Below are 15,486 nucleotides of genomic sequence, written 5' to 3' on the forward strand. Positions count from 1 at the left end.
ACGCAAGTTGGGGGAGGGTAACGCAAGTTAGTAAATGGACTAATTAAACATCTAAGATCTAACAACATCAAAAGAAAAAGCAAATGCAAAATATACAAAACCCTGATAAAACCGGTCCTTATAAATGGATCAGAGACATGGACACTGTCGAAAAGCGATGAGAACTTATTAGGTACGTTTGAACGAAAAATCCTCAGACACATATATAAGGGAATGAAAGAAAATGACGTATGGTGCAGAAGATATAATTTTGAACTATATGCAGCATACAACGAACCCGACGTCATAAGATCCATAAAGATCGGACGTCTGCGCTGGATGGGCCATGTTAAATGAATGTTGGAGACCGAAACACCAAAACATATAATGAAGCAAACACCAGTAGGGAGAAGGTCAAAGGGAAGACCCAAACTTAGATACATGGAACAAGTGGAACAAGATCTGAAAACACTTAAGATTACCAACTGAAAAAACAAAGCAAGGAACAAAACAGAATGGCGGAAAATCCTAGAATAAGCCAGGACCCAAAAAGAGTTGTCGAGCTACTGAAGTTGGGGGAGGGGGTCATGTAAAACGTTACAGCGCGTTATACGGGGGAAGGGGGTTCGAACAGCGCGTTACATAACATTGTTTTTTAACTTAATAAACAAAAAAACTACGGAATCACAATCTCCCAACTTTTCAACTTTCGTTTATATTTTACATAGAATCTCCGGATTGTATTATATGTATTACATAGAATTACATAGAATCTCATGTTACAATAGGACAATAGTATTCAAGTGAAAAAATCTTAAAATTTGTATTAACGCAGATCAAGCACAGTAACACGTGTTTGCAATAAATAGCTGGACCTTTCTTCACAACAAAAGATGAAAAGGTACAGATGGGATAAAGAGGTTGTAAAATTGTGTTAGGATACTTGAACGGCCCCTTTAACAAAAATTTATGAAGGAGAAGGAACAACAAAATATTATATTTTTGATAGAGTAGGTTTAATGAATTTTTTGCGACTTTGCAATGTCGTCTTAAAGAATTAGTTCACTAATTGTCATTTTATAAGACAGTTCTTTATTTTTACATATTACAAGTAAGCACTTTTCAATTTTCATTGTTTTGAAATCACCTGCCGCAATATCAAATAAATCAGTATATTTATTTTTCTTAATTAATTCTACTTCAACTACAGATTTTTTAAATTATTGCAGTGGAAGAAAAGGGATACCTTCAAAATCAGACTCAATTTGATCTGGTACTTATTCTGAGCCGAAAAATATTCAGGTTCAGATATTATTTCACAAAGCACACACTTCAAAACGAACGTAATAAACAAGCCAAGCACATGCTTCTTCAAGTCAAAACAAAAGTCGGTACGCTCTCAATTAGAATAATTGGAAATAAACACGTTGCGCAATATGATATTCAAACTTCAAACTGTTCGAAGAAGTTTGATTTCAAGTCAAACCTAAAGATATCGAAATCAAGTCAAGTCAAACCATTTTACAGAAAAAGTTTGGTTTTCAAGTCAAGTCAAGTTTGTTGAGTAAAATCAAACTAGTTTGACTTGATGCATCTCTATTCCATTCTATTCTTCTGTTTCTTACCCAGTTATTAATGTTATCAACCTTGTATCTCCGTCGTATATCTGTACTTCTAGCTCTGTCCCATAGAGTCTTGCCATCGATTTTTCGAAGGGTTTTCATCTCCGCTGTTTCGATCAATATTTTTGTCCTCTCTGTGTCGATTCGTGTTTGTGCCGCATATGTCATTATTGGTCTGATGACTGTTTTGTAAATTCTGCCTTTTATTTAGTTTCCGATATTTTTATTTCTCCATATTGTGTTATTCAGGCAACTTGCGGCTCTTTTTGCTCAATTCACTTGATCTTCCACTTCTGTTTCGAGCCTTCCGTAGCTAGATAGTGTGATGCCTAGGTATTTAAACTCCATCACTTGTTCTATTATCTGACCATCCAGCTCCAATTTACATCCTATTAGGTCTGCTGTTATAACCATGCATTTTGTCTTTTTGAAGGAATTTTGGACACAAATATGGTTGGGGTCTACATTTATCCCACTCCCAGAAAAACCTAATACATGATCATGTGAAGATTTTAGACTAATTAGTCTCATGAATGACTCTCTCACACTGCTTCTCAAGACAATTGTTACTAGAATTAAGCATAAATGTGAAGAAACAATGGGAAACAAACAATTCGGTTTCAGAGAAGGATTCGGAACAAGGGAACCTTTGTTCTCGATGCTAACATTACTTCAAAGGTCATTGATCATCAGATCATCATCATCAAGTACAGAAACCAATTTACGTCTGTTTTATAGATTTTGAAAAGGCGTTTGATAGGGTCCAACATAAAGGTTGTTTTTGAGTATTTAAAAATAATTGGAATAGATGATAAAGATCTGAGATTTTTGCTACATCTATATTAAAATCAAGATGCTTCTATTTTGGTAGACTGCAAAGAAACAGACAAAATTTCCATTCAAAGATGTATCAGATAGGGTTGTGTGTTATCCCCAACTTTGTTTAACGTGTACTCGGAAATAATTTTTAACGAAGCCTTGGAAGAGCAATGGGAGTTCTAATTGGGGAAAAACTATTAGCAATTCAATTCCTTATAGATCGACTCACTCGAGAATGCTCATATAAACTTTTCTAAATCCTGCCCGTTCCATAGGCTAATAATTATCCAGTTTTTTGGGATATTTTATATATAAAATCAGAAATAGCTACAGAAATGTCAAAAAGGTGATATTGCATGTAAAACGTAAGACTCGAAAAAAAGGGAAGGGAACTTTGCATACTCTCTATTCGACAAAATATTGAGAGATGTAATAGGCAGATAATATGTTGGCCCTTGGTAGTTTATTTATTTGTTTAGCGTATGTCATACATAGATAATATAATTACAAATTATTATAACATCGGTTAACAACAAATATACATTAATAGAGACTAACAAACAGTTTAATTATTTTTATACATTAATACAGCTTATTTTTATTTATACAGTGAGTTGAACTTGTTACGATTTTCATATAAAATTGGTTTATAACTTTGTAAATACCATGTATAACATAACAAAACTTTATATTTTTGTAATGGAGAAGTTAAGAAGATTTCGAATATAAAATAAAATATAGGGTCTTCCATTTAAAAAAACATAAATTTGGTCTGCCACTATGTTATCGAAAACCCTGTAACATTCTAATTAATTTTGAAATGTGAAGCTCAAACTTGGCTACAGTTTTTGTTATTAACTTTTATTGCTATCTATTACTATAACGAATCTACGGAGCTTTACCCCACTAATCGATCACCCTGTATAATCGTACTTACCATTATACAAATATGTGTTGGATTTGACAAATATTCAAAATATCTCGATAAAAGCTACTTTCGAGAAAGTACTAAGAGACAAAAAAGTTTTAAAAACATTGTGTTTAACTAATGGTATTACTACAATAATAATTTAATAGGAATGTACACAAAAGTTTAGGGGGTTTAAGGGAACAAACCCCCATAAAATTTTTATGGGGTGCACAAATTTCACTACATATAAGTTTTTTTAAGATGTTCCTCCCCTAAGAATACCACAAGTCCATTTTTAATAAAAAATCACTAATAGTCTTCGATATATTGGAAAAAATTGATTTTCATTTTTTAATTTCAAAGGGCTGTAACTTTTTTTGTGTGCACATTTTTATTAAGGTAAATTAGGTTCAATCAACCTATTTTGACCCCAGAATCCGTGGTATAATTTATGACCAATCTTTTCTGGACACCCTGTATATAATCCTATTGATCGCGCCGATACAACACTTGTCGGGTATAATACAAGTGTCTGTGTTTTCGGTTTGTTTTCTCAGTGTAAATTTAATTGGTTTATCAGGAAACGTTTGCCATTTATCTGTTCACAAATGTAAATTGTACTGTAAAATTCAAAACAATTTTAGTCAAATAAATTTTCGTATTGTCTGTGTATAATCGTATCGATCGCACCAATAAAATACTTACTATTATGTATATAACTACAATGAAACAAAAGATAAATATAAGGATGTGTTCGATTTCTATTCACTTAAAAATTTATTCCAACCCTCTCCAATGGAATTACCCTATTCCTACTTTTATTGGTACCAATAAAATTGTCCCGTTGTCCTAAATCTCTTTAATGTGTAGTACATTCCAAACCGATTTTGCAATAATTCCTAGTCTTCCTCCGCTTACCTTGGAAGCTGTAGATTTTATACCGATAGAAATGCCGATATGATGGGATACATATACAGTACACGTTTGGGCGTAAATACTCCACAGCAATACAGAGCTTACCGTTATTATTGTATTTGGGGTTTATGTGTGCATTAGATAGTTTCTCATTAGCAAATGATTGCTGAGCCTCCAATGGTTTAGTGTACGGGGATGGCATCCGTACTAATACGTTTATGGATTGCTAGATACTTGAGATACTGTATGGTAAATTATGAGGTTATAAAATTATCAAGGAGATTATAAGAGCTTAATTTTTATCGAACTAAGTTATATAAGCCGGTCCAATTAATAAGTCAAAAGTGAACGTACTAATTGGTATCAATCAAGTGTAGTTCAGAGAAATATGGAAAAAAAATATCCTGTTGGTGACACAGCCCCTCCAGGCCGAAACCAAATTTTTTGAGTAGTATTGACATCTATATTAATAACCTATATGTTTCCTGCAGCCGATTTTGATGATATACATAGTTATAAACAAATGAAGATCAAAAAACGGTAAATTTTCGCTTTTTTTTTGTCTATAACCAAAAAGTTAAATATTTTAAACAAATTTGAGAGTGAAAAACTCATAAATCTTATAAAAAAACTTCAATATGGCGTTCGCTGAATATCTCTATCCTTATTGGTTGAAGAAAATTGCAAAATAAATCATAAGTTTTGAGTTTATATAAATATTCATAACGTATCTAAAAATTAACTTAGAACGTTCTTATTACACGGAATGTTGAGACTTCTGGTGCTTAAATCATACCCTAAATTTCAAAGCAATTGGTCAAATAGTTTAAAAGGTATTTAATTTGTTTTTCCAAAATTAATTTTTTTTTGCAACGCTATAAGTCAGAAAATGATGAAGTTACAGTAATACTTTGACTAGTTTATGAAAGAAGAAGATTTATACTAATAATTTAGTTAAAAAAATGACAAAAAATAATTATAAATACTGAAAAATTATTTTGCAAAAACATGTGAATTAAAAAAGGGGGGCTAATTTCGTCCCTAATTGTCCTAGGACAGTTGTTTTTCTTTTTAAATGTGTATAAAAATTCAGTCTTTCCAAATATGAAAAAATAATTTTTCTACGGGTAACGGTTAAAAAGTTATTCTAATTGTTTTCAAGTAAGCAAAAAATCGACGTGTTTTTGCAAAATAATATTACACTGTTTAAAATTATATTTTGTCATTTTTTTTTAAATTAAGCCAATAGTATAAATGTGATTCTTCCATGAACTGTCAGAAGTCTTACTGTAACCTCATAATTTTCTGACTTATAGTGTTGCAAAAAAATTAATTTGGGATAAACAAATTAAATAACTTTTAAACTACTTGACCAATTGCTTTGAAATTTAAAATATAATTTAAGCACCAGAAGTCTCAGCAATTGAGACAATCGTGAGACAATCGTGTAATAAGAAGGTTCTAAGTTAATTTTTACATAAGTTATGAATATTTATAAAAACTCAAAATTTATGATTTATTTTGCAATTTTCTAAGCAACCAATAAGAATAGACATATTTAGTGAACGCCATAGTGAAATTTTTTAGACGATTTATGAGTTTCTTACTCTCAAATTTGTTTAAAATGCTTAACTTTTTGGTTATATACGAAAAAAGCGAAAATTTACCATTTTTTTATCTTTATTTGTTTATAACTATGTATATCATCAAAATCGGCTGCAGGAAACATAAAGGTTATTAATGTAGATATCCATACTACTCAAAAAATTTAGTTTCGGCCTGGAGGGGGATGTGTCACCAAAAAAATCTTATTTCTCTGGACTAGTGCTGTTGCGAGCTTTTTAAGATCTAATTAGAGCTTCACGATACGATACAATATCGATACTTTTTAAGTATTGAGTATTGTATTGGTTATGCCAATGAAGTATTGTATCGAGTATCGATATCGGCAATACTTTCTTATAAAAATATCGTATTGATATTGATTTCTATACGATATCGATACAATACTCGATAAAATATCGACATAAAAAGAATTATACATCTGAGCTGTGTAGGCTCTTTGCGCCCACTTTTGCATGTTTAGCAAATGGACATTATTCTAAAAACATTACGAATATTTCTTATAACTTATAGATTTTTATAAAAATTCAATATGGATGAATGCTTCTTTGAAAGTCGACTAATTCTCTATTGTTTAAAAACTGCTTTTGAAAAGATAGGGAAATCCCGGTGATTCAGAATAAATCACAATTCAATATTTTTGTTGAAAATTATTTTTGCGTCATCATCACTAACTTCCATAATATTGCCACAAGTGTAAAATATTACAACAGCTGATGCTTGGGTTGCAGATCACTTATAGTTTTATACATATACATAACTAATTAGTTATGATCTAAATATTCCACAAAATATAATCCAAACAACTGTGGCGCTTTATTTTTTTTTCTCGATATCGATATTTTCAATAATATCGAGGCAAGCGTATCGACAATACAAGAGTATTGTATTGATTTCAGATAATGAGTATCGTATCGACATTAATATTGCTAAGGATGAATTGTATTGGTATCGTATCGGTTTTCGATACGATATCAATAAAATATCGATATTTTTATCGAATATCATGAAACTCTAGATCTAATAGAAGGCTCATCTTCCTTTATTTTAATTATAAATAAGTTGGACGCTATACTCTGGGAAAATTAGCAAAATACACGGGAAAGTTATTTATCAGCAATTTTATTGCTGAAGTCGAATCTTATGATTCATAATACATATAAAATAACATACATATAAAATCAGAGTTTGGTGTTAGTTGTGAGAATAAACTGAATGTAAGACCAAATACTTACAATGTCGGGATAGTACAGTTGTACTAGCAGACTAAGAGAGTCATTAATATTTAGCTCAGCGGGGTGCTATTGTTGTAAATGTGTACTTAAATAAATAAAGGATTATTCCATAAAACAGGTAGATCCTTTGTTGATAGACTTTCACACCTTGAAGAATAGCGCCCCGCTGAGCTGAATATTAATGACTGTTTTATTATATAGTTCTGCTAAGCGGGGTGCCATTGTCTGAGTTGTGAAATTATACAGGGTGATTCATTAAGAATGTCCAATCTCTGAGTTGTAGATTCTAGACCTCAAAATATTAAGATTTAACCCAAATCACTTATACAGGGTGTTTCATTGGGAAACGGAAATACTTTAATGGTGAATAGAGGTCACCGAGCCGGTTCTAGATATAGTACATTTTTTGCCCTAACGACTTTTATAACCGAGTTACAGGGTGTTTTATCGATTTTGCCCATTTCTTTCCTAAGCCATAACTTTAGAACCACTCTGTATATTTTTTTGATATTTGGTACACATATGTCGCATTCAAAACCCAAACAACCGACATACTAACCATAAGAAAAATCCAGGTCCGGATTAACAAAAAATTATAAAGTAATTGTGACCTTAAAACAACACCCTGTATATTGAAATTTTGAAAATCTGTTTGCATATTTGACAAGAGCACAAAAAAGTAAGTTTAATGGTTCGCTTCAATTTTTCGGCCAGACAATTTTATGACTTTAATTTTGAAATTATATTGAATTTTTTTAGAACTTTGACATTAAAAAGCAGATATTATTAACTTTTAGTTATAAATTATTAAAGCTAATGAATAAATACTCATTTTAAAAATAATCAATACTTATTTACCACATTGGAACGACGCAATTACTAATGACAAGAAAAACCCAGGTCAGGATTAAGAAAAAAATATAAAGTAATTGTGACCTTGAAACAACACCCTGTATATTGAAATTTTGAAAATTTGTTTGTGTATTTTAAAACAGCATAAAAACTGCGTTAAAAGGTGCATGTCAAATTTTTGCGCAGATAATTTAATTACGGCAATTTTGAAATCATATTGATCAATTCTGTCAAGGTCACAAGAAGCTACCAGAAAAATTAAGAACAGTCCTAATGCACTTAGAAAATCGATTCGAAATATTTTAAAACGAGCAAGGAAATGCATCGAACAAAATGGCGGACATTTTGACCAACTGTTATAGTTCAAATATTTTTAATTTATGTTAAATTGTTGAATTGTAACGAATTTTTGTTTTATTAGATATAGCAGTTTTTTTAATTCTTTACTAAATCATTAAAATATCCAAATTCTCGCAATTCTAATTTTTAATTATGTGCATATAGCTACAAATCCAGAGAATATATGAAGCCAGCGTAGTAAATAAGTATTAAGTTTTTTTAAAATAAGTATTGGTTCATTAACATTAAATTATTATTAAAAGTTAACAATACCTGGTTTTTAATCTCAGAGTTCTTTAAAATTTAAATATAATTTCAAATTGATGTAATTAAATCAATGGCGAAAAAATTAAAATAAGCCTTTAATCGCAGTTTTTCATGCTCTTTTAAAATGAGCAGACAAATTTTTAAAATTTCAATATACAGGGTGTTGGTTCACGGTCACAATTACTTTGTATTTTTTTCTTAATCCAGACCTGGATTTTTCTTGTCATTAGTAATTGGGTCGTTCCAATGTGGTAAATAAGTATTGATTATTTTTAAAATGATTATTTATTCATTAACTTTAATAATTTATAACTAAAAGTTAATAATATCTGCTTTTTAATGTCAAAGTTCTAAAAAAATTCAATATAATTTCAAAATTAAAGTCATAAAATTGTCTGGCCGAAAAATTGAAGCGAACCATTAAACTTACTTTTTTGTGCTCTTTTCAAATATGCAAACAGATTTTCAAAATTTCAATATACAGGGTGTTGTTTTAAGGTCACAATTACTTTATAATTTTTTGTTAATCCGGACCTGGATTTTTCTTATGGTTAGTATGTCGGTCGTTTGGGTTTTGAATGAGACATATGTGTACCAAATATCAAAAAAATATACAGAGTGGTTCTAAAGTTATGGCTTAGGAAAGAAATGGGCAAAATCGATAAAACACCCTGTAACTCGGTTATAAAAGTCGTTAGGGCAAAAAATGTACTATATCTAGAACCGGCTCGGTGACCTCTATTCACCATTAAAGTATTTCCGTTTCCCAATGAAACACCCTGTATAAAATGTGCCTCGTTACTGAGTTACAAGGTGTTCTATTTAAAAATTTAATAACCATTTTTACCCGGTACTTTAAAACTATTGGACATATCCTTGTCATACTTTACAGAAAGTGTAGTTGCCGTACACTACCTACTAAATTATGATAAACAAACGTTTCTGGCTACTACCAGAGGCGTACGACAGGGGACAGTGCATGGTTTACCCTTCCCAAATTCTACGCCACTGGCGAAATTGCTATTTTAGCACAATATTTCGATTTTACAATACTTTCTATATAAATAATATACTCTTCATTCGTAACGTTAAGGTCATTAGTTTTCGAGATACCTATTTGAAGTTGAAAATTAAACTTTACAGTTATTTTGATTAATAGGTTTGTTCTAGCATCAGTTTCAAACGGTTTGAAACCATCAGCGAATAGCGGACCAGCGCCAGTAGAGGGGATAGCACTGACTGGTGACTGTATTATGTTCTCTCACTGACCAAATGTTTGCTGACGGTTTCTGACTAGTTTGACTGTTTGCTAGAACAAACCTAATGTATTGTGCTCTTTCATTTTTAACTTCAAATATCTCGAAAACTAATGATTTTATCGATACGAATAAAGAGTATATTATTTGCATAGAAACTATTGGAGAATCTAAAAATTATGCTGAAATGGCAATTCCATCAGTGGCGTAGAATTTGGGAAGGTTCAACCATTCATTTTCCCCTGTACGCCTCTGGTAATAGCCAGAAACGTTTATTTAACATAAATTAGTAAGGTGTGCAGTACCTACACTTTTTGGCAAGTATGATACGGCAATTTCAAATACTTTTAAAGTACTGGGTACAAGTAATGTTTAAATTTTAAATCAAACTTCCCTATTACATAAATATTAACTATTTGTATCCAGTATTTTAAAAGTATTTGACATATCCTTATCATACTTAGCAAATAGGATAGATACTGTACAACCTACTAAAATATGTTAAATAAAACTTTCTGGCTAGTACCAGAGGCGTACGACAGGGGAAAGTGAATGGTTGACCCTTCCCATATTCTACGCCACTGGCGGAATTACTATTTTTTGCAATTTTTCGATTCTCCAATACTTTCTATGCAAATAATATACTCTTCATCCGTACCGATAAAATCATTAGTTTTCGAGATATTTAAAGTTAAAAATGAAGGAGCACAATACATCAATCAAAATAGCTATGCCATTCCATTTTCAATTTCAAATATCTCGAAAACTAATGACTTTAACGTTACGAATGAAGAGTATATTACTTACATAGAAAGTATTGTAAAATCGAAATATTGTGCTAAAATAGCAATTTCGCCAGTGGCGTAGCATTTGGGAAGGGTCAACCATTCACTTTCCCCTGTCGTACGCCTCTGGTAGTAGCCAGAAAAGTTTGTTTGTCATAGTTTAGTAGGATGTATAGTACTTATATTTTCTGCCAAGTATGACAAGGATATCGCCTCTTTGCTTCAATAACGTGACAAGTCCAAAAACTCAATATTTTTTTTATTTGATAATTAAAACCGCCGTGTCAAACTTTATTTTCTCCAAAAACGCGGTATCTATTCAGTGAGTAATAGCAAATGTATGAGGAAAAGAAACAGTGGAACGGTGCTACATTGCGATATCACGTTATCTCTTTTTTCCGAGTGCTTTGCTTCAAAAACGAGACAAGACAGTTGTCATTCCGCAAGCAAAGCCTAGTTTTTCGACGAAAAAGTGATATCACGACCATATTACATTGTGATTGCAAAGGTATGTATTAATTCAATAATATTTTTTGATTCTATAGTGTGATATGTTTATTTTAAAACAGTGTTGTTGAAAAATGTCCATGGAGTGTGAATTGGTATATACCTTCGTGTCACACTGTTGCTGAAAATATATAAACTTTGCTTTGTGTTATCTAAGGATACCACGTTGTATATGATAAAAGTTTTCCCAGTACAAAAAACAAGTTCAAGTTACATTCTGATGTTTCGTTCTTCCAGAAAAAAAACAATATTTTTGTGGAGAATATTTTTGAATATTACATTGTTCATACTAAAATAAATAACTAGTATGTACTTATTTTTTCAGATGGAATCGTGATCTAAGAGGATCCTTGAACTTGCAATGGCAACCGAGAAATCGAACATTCCCGTTCTAATGACTAGGACAGGTATGTAAGTTTTAGTTATCTACGAAGTATTTAGGCACCCATTAGACGATAGGTGTTGTTGTCATTCATCGCCGATTCTGGCTACGATTGACCGATAACTTGTGTAAAATTTAAATATCTGTGTTAGGTAGGGTATGCCTAGGTTTACGTATATGACTGTTATTACTATTATTTTCTTGTTTTATTCTTATCTTCTATTATATAATATTATTAAATTTGACGTACCGTTTTTTAGATAATGGCACAACATAAAACATACAGAATGGAACTTCAAACATAGAGGACTCATTGTTAACAGAAGGAAAAGTTGACTTAACATTTCCTAATCGTAGTCGTTGTGATTCGACTAGCTGTAGTTCGTCTATTGACTCGTCAACCAGCTCATCAAGCTCTTTCAGTGAAGGTAATTTTATGTATTCAATTAATGTTCATTTCAATGTAATCAAAAGCATTTCATTTTTTTTTAACTAATTTCAGTAATATTCTATTCAATGTAATCAAAAGCATTTCATTTTTTTTACCTAATTCTGGTAATATTCTAACCATATCTTTCTTTACAGATAGCGACGACTCCGTAAAAGACCCAGACTATGAAGATGCAGAACTAAGACATCGTAATCGAAGAAATGCTTCATGTTCTGACGAATAAGATTTACCTATTAGCACAAGAAATCAAGACAATTTTTTATGTGAAAATGTGAATCAGCTACCTAGGGAAGATCATGAAATGATACTTAATAACATACCAATACAAAGTAAACCGTCTGATAAGGAAAATATAAGCGCCCCTCAACAGAAGTTAACAAATCCAGATTGTAGTCAAAATAAAATAGAAAAGAAAAGACGAAGACAAGAAGATAATTGGCAAAAAAATTGTAGTAAAGAAACTGATAAATTGTGGAAAATCTCATCAAACACTAAAGGCAAAGAAATCCATTCCAGAATGTACATTGAAACCACCTTGCAGAAAAAGTTGTGCTTTCAAATGTCGGTCAAATATCACAGAGGAGCGACGTTTGCAATTATTTAAAGAATACTGGGATTTAGAAAACATCGAAAACAGTGGTCATTTATCTCAAAGAGTGTTGCAGTAGTCGTCCCAAAATATCGTTACGTTAAAATGGATGCCGATGGGAACGTTGCACCTTCTCGTGACAATAATAACGCTTTCTTTTTAATTGTTGCTGATGTAAAGACTAAAGTGTGTAAACTATTTTTTAAAAATACTTTAGCAATTAATAACCGGCCTATTGAGACGGCCTTAAAGAAGACAAATAGAGCCAGCAGCATTTCAGCAATGAAAGATAATTGCGGATGTCATGAAGTTCTCTCACATATAGAGAAAGAAAATGATAAAAAAGACAATACAATTCTGGTCGCAGTGTATGACTTGAAAGCAGTGTTTCAATGCCCCAAAAGGGAGATCTCAGTCTGCTACTATAAATCGACATTGAATATTTTTAATTCAACCATACAACATTCAGAATAACTGTGTTGAAAGCTATGTTTGGGATGAGTCAAACGCCCATAGAGTTGTGAATGAAATCGGTACATGTGTTTACAAATACCTTAAGAAAGTTTCAGAAACAGTCAACAATTTGGACGTTGTGTTAATTCTGTGGACTATTCTGATAATTGTGTAGGCCAGCAAACAAATAAATTTATGACCTGTATGTATCTATACACAGTAAAAACAATTGAAAATCTTAACTCAGTAACGCATAAATATTTGATAAAAGGGCATACCCAAAACGAGAGAGATCCTGCTCATTCTCAAATTGAGAGAGAAATTAAACGTCAATTAAGATGCAGCCCTATGTAACGGCTCTAATTAACTTTTCTTTACTGAAAGATGAACATAATGAGACAGTAAAACTAGCAGGTTTAAAGGTGAATCAACTTAAAAAAAGCGAACCGATGCTATATTTTTTAAAAATTCATACGCTGACAAACAATTTAAGAAAGCAATAGTTATTGTTATTAATAAAAAGAAAAAGAGCAAGAATTTGGAATTGAGAGATGCATACAGCGCAAAACCAGGTATGCCCGATAATGAAAAAGCGGATCTCCTGGATTTGGTTAATAAAATCCTAATTCCAATATATCACAGGCCATTTTATGAATCGTTGTAGTTTTAGAAGTCACGTATTTTTGCTTGTTTTGACAAAGACAACATTTTAAGTGTTACATTTTCGTAAATTAATTAAATTAGTTCGTTTAGAATTTAAGTTTTTACGCATTATTAAATTCCTAAGAAATAGTTTTAATTTAAGAATTATTCCAGTTTAATTTCGCCTTGTAATTCTAATATTGTTTGTTATAGTTACACTTTTTCAATAAAGAACATATTCTCAAATTTAAAATCTTTTACTTCGACAACGTTTGTTTATTGTATAACCCAGTAACATAACAAAAATAATATCATCAACAACGTGACAAGTCAGTTTGTAACATTCATCTTATTACATTTTTGCAGGAAAAGTGTGACATATTATCACATTTTTTATAAATATGCAAATTTTTCGCTAAATTTATTACATCATCAGGCCTATCGAACATTTTCAGAGACGTAAGTAGTTAACATTTATAGTTAATATTAGATGGACTATAAAAATGCATTGCTTTGGAGACAATAATTTTTTGTAAGTTAAAAAGGAGGCTCCTGTAAAATTGTACTTTTTAACTTAACACCTTATTGAAGCAAAGAGGCGATATGTCAAATAGTTTTAAAGCCCTGGGTAAAAATAGTTATTAAATTTTTAAATAAAACACCCTGTAACTCAGTAACGAGCCACATTTTATTTAAATGATTTGGGTTAAATCTTAATATTTTGAGGTCTAGAATCTACATCTCAAAGATTGGACATTCTTAATGAATCACCCTGTATAAACATAAAGGTTTAATTTTATAAAACAGGTAGTTCCATTGTTTATGGAATTTCTCAACTCTGACAATAGCACCCCGCTCAGCTGAATATTAATGACTCATTTAGATAGTTGACTAGACATTATCATGAGTTTTTTTCCTGTTTTTTCCTCGTGATTTACCATGAAATTACTAACGCGATAATTTTAGGTTCAAAACCGATGGACCACGCCGCAGCGCTACGCTGCTGTGGATCCACAAAGTAGTTTCCGATGATTAACCGTATATTCCCATGCAAATCAAACGTACCATCCCAGACGAGCCACAGTGGCCAGCCACAGTCCACAGAGGCAGCAATGATGCTGCCTCTCTCTAACACTTTTTGAAATATATTTGGAGCAAGCTCTGGAAAATTGGAAACGGAAATGCAAGAATACACTCAAAAAAATTTAGTTCGTAATATTGATTAACAGTGATTATTGAATAGTATTTTGTTGTAACAACAATTTAATTTTTAGTTTCAACGAACTTTTAGACATTGATGAATTTATTTGGATACTGTGACAATGATTGAATAATAATTGTGAAAATAACTAGAGTACCTACATTAATCAATAACATTCAATTTATTCAGCCAATAAGTTAGTTTAGTATATTTAATAAATAATGTTAATTCTGGCAGCAACTCACTTTCTTGATTTGGTTGATGATAAAGAATTACCTTGGTTTATCGTGACAACGTGCAGATTTCATTAAAACAATGTACAAATGTTGTTAATATAGAGTAATATTTAATTATTCAATAGATGTAAAGTGATTGTTGTGACAACGAGTGCATTAATCAATCTACTACTGCGTTTAATAATCACAATCAATGCGTTGATGGTAACAATAAACGCAGTTGTTGAAACAATAAATGTTTTGCTTGACCAATTGAAATGTAACGGCTTTTCCTTATCGTGATACCCCGAGCTTCTCTGTTACCTCTGCCGAAGTGCCGAATAATTTCATTTCGTTTCCAAGTGTAGTCCGTACTGGAAGAAGGTTTTCGTGTGTCTAAAATCGTATTCATTTTTTTAGAATCTTGAGAAAACTAATTAATAT

Source organism: Diabrotica virgifera, chromosome 4 (genome assembly GCF_917563875.1).
Source record: "Diabrotica virgifera virgifera chromosome 4, PGI_DIABVI_V3a".
Taxonomy (NCBI): domain Eukaryota; kingdom Metazoa; phylum Arthropoda; class Insecta; order Coleoptera; family Chrysomelidae; genus Diabrotica; species Diabrotica virgifera.